The sequence below is a fragment of the Palaemon carinicauda genome, chromosome 18, assembly GCF_036898095.1.
Source record: "Palaemon carinicauda isolate YSFRI2023 chromosome 18, ASM3689809v2, whole genome shotgun sequence".
NCBI lineage: Eukaryota > Metazoa > Arthropoda > Malacostraca > Decapoda > Palaemonidae > Palaemon > Palaemon carinicauda.
In genome coordinates this window covers 14,147,781-14,155,280 of record NC_090742.1, presented here as the reverse complement: position 1 = coordinate 14,155,280, position 7,500 = coordinate 14,147,781, and positions in this window count along the sequence as shown.

The window sequence follows — 7,500 nt, the reverse complement described above, 5'->3', positions numbered from 1 at the left end:
CAATAATATAAACAAGCTTCTTTACGAGGGTATAAGTTGCAAAGAGTAATCTTTAAATTCTCAATAATTGGTTCAGGATAAGTTTACTAAACCAATGTCTTCTTCTGGCTTTGCTGCTACCTCCCACAGTCGACTAACTGCTTAAGTAGACAATCATAATAAACGTTTCTTATGACTGTTTACTTAAGCAGCTAAGTAAATTCTCCTCTCTCTCTAACTTAGATGTATCTTAAGTTTACCTGAGGTTTACCGCCATGGCCATGTATTATATTGCATTTCTTCAGTTAGTTTTAGCTGATTTTCAGTATTTTATTTATATTCTAAGGAGAAACCCCAAGTCTTGCACTTTCTACTAATGTGTGTGATTTTGGCTTTGCTGAAACTAAAGACATATTTAATTACCTCAATTAGTTTTTTGTCTGATTTTCATGTTTTACATCTTCACTGTAAGGAGAACCAATAAGTCTTCCCCTTTGTACTCGTGTGTTTTATTTTCTTTAGAAAAGCTGAAATTAAAGACTTATATATTATCCCTTCTATTAGTTTTTGCTCTGATTCTCATGTCTTTTCATCTTTATTCTAATGAGACACAATAAGTTTTCCCCATGTATTCGTGTGTGCGTATTTGTGTTTTATCTACTTTGAAATGAAGGATTGTTTACTGCTTCATGTTTAAAAATTACTAAACATAAACAAAGTAGGTAGATCATGCTTGGTAATTTCTCTGGAAAGTTACTGATTGTTTCCATTATTTTTATCTTTAGCTTTGCTTCATCAATGAGTCACTGGGAAACTAACCTTCATTTACAAATGACCATTACAACGCAAACAAATCAAACCTAAACAACGTATAACTAGCACAAAGAAAAAACAACTCTGTTTAGTTACTCTATAAGGGTGAAAACAGAAAGTAACCATATGTATGCTCTCTTCGTCATTGGAGGCTGCAATAAATGTTCACCAACCATGAAATTATTCTTTCTTTATTTTTGGCAAATATCTACAATTTGAGTTATTTTTTTAATTGGTATTATGAATAATTTGAGCTCCTAGAAATACGATTGATCATTATAACTGATAAGACTTTTAAAATAGATTTTAAACCACGCTAACATCACGATTATTATGACCAAGTTTCTCATGGAACCTTGCTGCACAAAAGGAGAACGGTTACCGAGACTGGAAAGTAATTACGATCCGTATTGCAACTGTATATAAAGGCGGTTTCAGTAGAACACCACCCAGAGGAATGAGGTGTGAAGGAAAGTAGAGTATGACTAGAGTGCGTGAACACGGAAAAAGTTTCCTTGTGCAAGACAGAGAGAGAGAGAGAGAGAGAGAGAGAGAGAGAGAGAGAGAGAGAGAGAGAGAGAGAGTGAGAGAGAGAGAGAATTTAGTAGCTAAAATGAGAGACTGGGGCCCCTGGCGAGATTTCCAGTGACAGTATTGCAATCGGTGCGAACGTGTAAACATTGGATACGTCATCCGGAGTTTTTAACCTTTTCATTGAAGTGATTGTTAGTTGTTTGAAGAAGAAAAAAATATATGTGATTTTAGTGTATCGTAAATTTTTTATTACGATGTGTTATGATCGTATTTTTATTATTTTTTATGCTATAAGTGATTTGGAAAAATATTTTCTCTGAATTTTAATGATTTGGTGCTTATTTTCAATAGTACTGTGGAAATAAATGTTGAATTGTAAATCCTCATTTATTATATATATATATATATATATATATATATATATATATATATATATATATATGAGCTGGGTGTTTGTATATATAGATATATATGTATATATATATATATATATATATATATATATTTGTGTGTGTGGAGAGAGAGAGAGAGAGAGAGAGAGAGAGAGAGAGAGAGAGAGAGAGAGAGAGATGTATTTTCTGTCTATTATAGAAGATATACCTCCAGTAAAGTTTACCTATTTATCGAATTCTATTTTTTTGTTATTAATTGCCTTATACAAATTCGCTTTTATAAGGGTGGGGGAAAAGGGACTTCCCCTTCTCAGGAACTTTTTAGGGAGGAAACTGCTTTTCCTACATCCTCTTATCCAATGTACACCTCAGCTGATGCTGCTACTCATTCAAAGCTTTTCGGTGAGTCAGGAAACGGACCACAGACCTTGCATATGCGAGTCAATGCTCTAATGTGTATAATTTTAGGAGACCATCTAATAGTTAACATCAAACTTCTCTTTATGAAAAATAGAATAAGAGGTTATTAAAGTTCGGATTAAAAGTTGGAAAAAAATAGATATGTTATATATGGTGTATGGAAAATACTTAGTTACGGTTGTGCTTATTTAGTATATTCATACCTAGGTTCCATTACACGAAATATTATCTTATAGAATGTGAAGAAAAACCAATAGAAGGGAATTGAAGTTAGTAAGTTATAGTATACATTGATAGATTGTTTATGAAGACAACCGATTTTCAACTTCCTCAAGGACAAAAGTAGATAGAAAGTTGCGTCATTAACCACTTATGTCCCTTTTTAGAACCTAAATTAAGTCAGTCAATTAGTTAAGCAAGAGTCTATGCTCAGAATAGTTGGCCTTGATACATGTAAACCGGAGTCCATTAAGATACAAAATTTTCTGTCTATGCATGATAAATAAAATAACCCTCAATTTATGGAAAATTAAATTTATTGAGCTTTTGAAGGGATCATCTCCCTTCCTCTTTAGAAAACAAAATATTTTCTTTTTTGAAGAGGAGGGGAGATGGTCCCTGCAAAAGCTGAATAAATTTAATTTTTCATAAATTGTGGGTTATTTTATTTAAAACAGGAGTCTTGGTGTAGAACTCTGAACCTTGAACTCGTTGGTCACAGAAATATCTGTACTTAGTAACAGAGCAGATAAATTTGCAATTATGAAGACCGCATAATACCTTTGTACCCCCAATCCTATTTCCTTTCTCCGTTTTGCTATCCAGCTTCTTACTGTTCGCTTCTTTTTGAGTGGAGATACCTTAACGTGGTGAAAGGGTTTTTATATAGCAACAATCAGCAAAACTGTACGAGTCAAGGCCACCTATACTAGGTTGGTTTGTTGTGAGCGCTCAGACAAAAGTCTCCCTCCATCACCAATCTGCAGTGGCCAGCGTGGTGATTAAAGTGGCCAAATCCCAGACATGAATAAGGACATGTCTGAGATTTTTGTCTTGCAGTGAACTAGAAAAGGGTGCATTTTTTATTGTTGTTTTTGTTGCTGTTGTTGTTATTATTTTGTTATTGTTGTTGTTGTTGTCGTTGTTGTTGTTGTTGTAATGATGTGAGGTGCTCCCCACCCCCCTTGGTTACACCTCGGCGCTGAATGGCTCCCCTGGCCCCAGCCCAAAATTAAAAAATTTAATAAAATCATATGGATATAATTTTTATGCAAATACCCAAGGGCGCCTTTCCTAGATTTCACCAATAATAGCCTACGTGGGAGGAAAATAGAACTGCTTGAAGAAATTTTGAAAAACGACAATAAAAGTGGTCAACATTAACTTTTGCTATTCAAATAAGCGTAGGATAGTTTATGATTGTCAATCTCTTTCATGGATTTGTTCCAGTACCTTCACAGAGGTTTCTCCACTCTTGTTGAGCGACGACCCAATTTAGTCCGAAAATATTCGAATAAATGAGCGGTAATTATTTTCAACTTTAGTAAATCAAAATTTGAACGGTTCTATGGTCTTCACACAATTTTAGACAAGATATGATGAAATATCACTACTGAATGTTTTGTGTATATAATGTTATTCCATGATATGGAAATATAGAACTGAGTGAACTTAAGATACACTATAATTGTATTTAAGCTAACATTTGGGTGTTTAGGAACCACGGTACTCTTAAGGTAAATTCATTATACTTTTATTAATATTCTCTCTAAAGATCAAGTGCTTTGGATATGTTTATTTGTCGACCTCATGACCTCTATTTTGTAAAAGAAACTTCGATAGTTTTACAGAACTTCATCTTTCCAGAACTCCAGTAATTGACATGTTTCATAAATAAACTTGAATATTATCGGTCTTTCCGTTGGTTTTTATGTTTGATTACAATTGTCGTACCTTTCATTCGCATGTCTATGTCTGTATCTCAACGATTAAAAAGAGAAAAATAAGAACTGTAATATAGCCATAGTCTCTATACCATGGTCTTCCACTATCTTGGGTTAGAGTTCTCTTGCCTGAGGGTACACTTGGGCACACTATTCTATCTTATTTCTCTTCCTCTTGTTTTTTTTTAAAGTTTTATATAGTTTATATAGTAGATATTTATTTTAATGATGTTACTGTTCTGAAAATATTTTATTTTTCCTTTTTTCCTTTCCTCACTAGGCTATTTTCCCTATATGAGCCCTTGGGCATATAGCATCTTGTTTTTCCAACTGGGGTTGTAGCTTAGCAAATAATAATAATAATAATAATATTTTCTTTCCTCACTGGGCTATTTTTCCCTATTGGAGCCCTTGAGCTTATAGCATCGTGCTTTTCCAACTAGGGCTGTAGCTTGGCTGGTAATAATAATAATAATAATGATAATAATAATAATAATAATAATAGGTTTTTTGTTTGTCCAAATGATGGTCAACATTGACGCCCGAGGAGTTCGGAGCGACCGCAGAGATTAGTGAAAGTAAGAAGCACTGAATATCACGTTGCTGGAACTGATGACTAAGCTGTTTGCATCCTTGAGGTGATGATGATGATGATGATGACGATGACATTCTGGATTGTAATGAATGTGTAATTGTTGAATTCGATTCAGATTGAAATTGTATTGGTTTTGTGGTTATGAATCCGTTACTCGCAGGTATGATTGATTGTGTTTGGTCCAATTTTTCTTATTAATTGTGCGTGACAATTATTGTTCAATTATAAGATTTAACAGTTGAATCGGTGTATATATTCGTTTAATTATTAAAGATCATATGATGATTAAATAATTAAACGAATGCAGTATCTTATCAAGATGATTTTCTGATTATCTTGATAAGATACTCCATTCAATTACTAGTATTTGGTTACTGTGTATAGATGAAAGGGTGGAGGATTTTACAATAGCCATGATCAGCAAAGCGGTACTAGTCAGGGCCACCCATACTAAGTTGGTTTGCCGTGAACGATCAGACGAAAATCTCCCACTATCATCAATCCGTAGTGCCCAGCTTGAACCCCAGGCATGAATTGTAATGTCTGAGGCCTTTGTCTTGCAGTGGATTTGAAATGATTGAATTTGTTGTCATTATATATATATATATATATATATATATATATATATATATATATATATATATATATATATATATATATATATATATGGGAAAAGGAGTATAAACCTTCACTATTTGTTAGGTAGAAACCAGAGCTCCGCATAAAACTACTTTCAACACTTGACTACACTTTAGGCAAGGGCAAGGCAACTTTAGCTGTTTTGATCAAGAGCAATAATTCAAAAGTTGAAAAATCACGCTTGAAATAGTAATATTATTTCAGGCAATCTAAGGTGACGTAACAAACTGCGTAATAGATCCGAGTAATGTAATGTAATGATGTAGAAATCTTGACATGAAATTTCAAAGAGTAAATGGTTATGCATAATTCTGTTGAATTATTTAGCAATTGTTGTTAAAAGGCTACTTAATTTTTTAATTTTCCGTAAGAAAAAAAAAGTGACTGCAACACATTGTTAATGATCAGAATACGCTAATGTCTACAGTGTACCTCATCTAATGCACTATAGGCATTATTGAATGGTCTTTGCAACAACCCTTCAGCCTCCAGATACACCCCTTTTTAGCCTTCTACTTTCTCTCCAATCTCCCCACTCCAGTCTGTCATCTTTTATTTCTTAGGGTTGTGGTAGCCTATTGAAAACTTCGCTGCCTCTCGTTCTGTTGGACTGGGGTTCGAGACTCGCTCAACCTCGATAGTTTTTTGTAGTGTCTGCATCCTCATCATTCTTTTAAGCTAAGGATGCTGGTGAGGGGAGCCTATAGGTAAACCTGCTGAGTCATCAGCAGCCATTGTCTGGGCCTCCCTGGTCCTAGCTTGGGAGAGAGTTGCCGTGGGTGTTGAGCATAAGTATATATGGTCAGTGTCTAGGGCATTGTCACTTTCTCTTCCCTCTGCCTTTCATGAGCAACCTTTAAACTACAGTGGGTTTCCCCCTTACAGTTATATCTACTGAGTCATCAGCAGCCATTGCCTTGCCCTCTCTGGCCTTAGCTCTGTTTGAGACGGGGCTTGGGCGCTGATCATATGTACAAGTATATATGGTTATTCTCTAGGGCATTGTCTCTGTCCCTTGCCTCTGCCATTCATGAGTGACCTTTAAACCAAATCTTTAAACTGCAGTCCCCCCTATTACACCTCGGTGCTGCATAGCCTCCCCGTCCCCAGTGCCTATGACCCAAATTCCATCAGTCGACCGACAGTCATCAGATACGTCTTGTCTTTCCCAGACAATGGCGGAGTAACTTTGATGTCTATTATTCTTGGTCAGTGACCCTGCAATTGTCATTGCAAGTTGCACAATCAGTTCTGTTAACCTTCTCGCTTCTTAGACGTGATCAATTCCCCGCAATGATGTCAGTCATTGCAGGTTATTTGGCATTGCATATTGGAATTTTGGGATTTCGTATTTATAGTCAATGGGTTTATTACGATTTTAAATCATTTGTTTCTATGTAGATTTTATTAAATAATTTCGTGGAGATTACACGTATTCTTTCATTTAAGAAATTGATTATTTTTATTATTATTATTATTTTTATTATTATTATTGGTATCATTATTTATTATTATTATTATTATTATTATTATTATTATTATTAATAACGATACTATTGTCGTTATTATTATTATTATTATTATTATTATTATTATTATTATTATTATTATTATTATTGTTGTTGTTATTTTTATTGTTATTATTATTATCACTATGAGGTTGATGGCAGTATTATTTAAACTGTAGAAATTGCAGTGCGGTGGTTTTGTAATTTTGATCAAGGGGGGAAAAATGGTTAACTATGAGACAAGTAGAAAATCCATCTTTCGAAGTTTTTTTTTATCTATCTCAGTTGTTTGTTAAGAAATTCTGTATTTTTTCTTTTCAAGCTATAAAACATTTTTTTTTTTTTTTTTTTTTTTTTTTTTTTTTTACCAAGGAAGACTATCTAATGTAGTTCTTTTATCTTAAACTTTGTAGTTCTTTTATCTTTACGGACCAATATATATTGAGATTTTAAAATGTTAACTATTTTTTATTTTCACTTAAACTACGTCAGCCTTCTGATTGTTTTTATTAGCGGATATAGATTTTTTCGGATTTCAACTAATAAAACATCTCATTGTGATAGATTTAATTATTGTTTAGAAAGCGTTTTGGTATTTGTTTGTCTGCATATGGCTAAATATACGAAAAATCGCATTTGCCAAAAACAATGTTTTCTTTATGTCTTATAGCAATTTT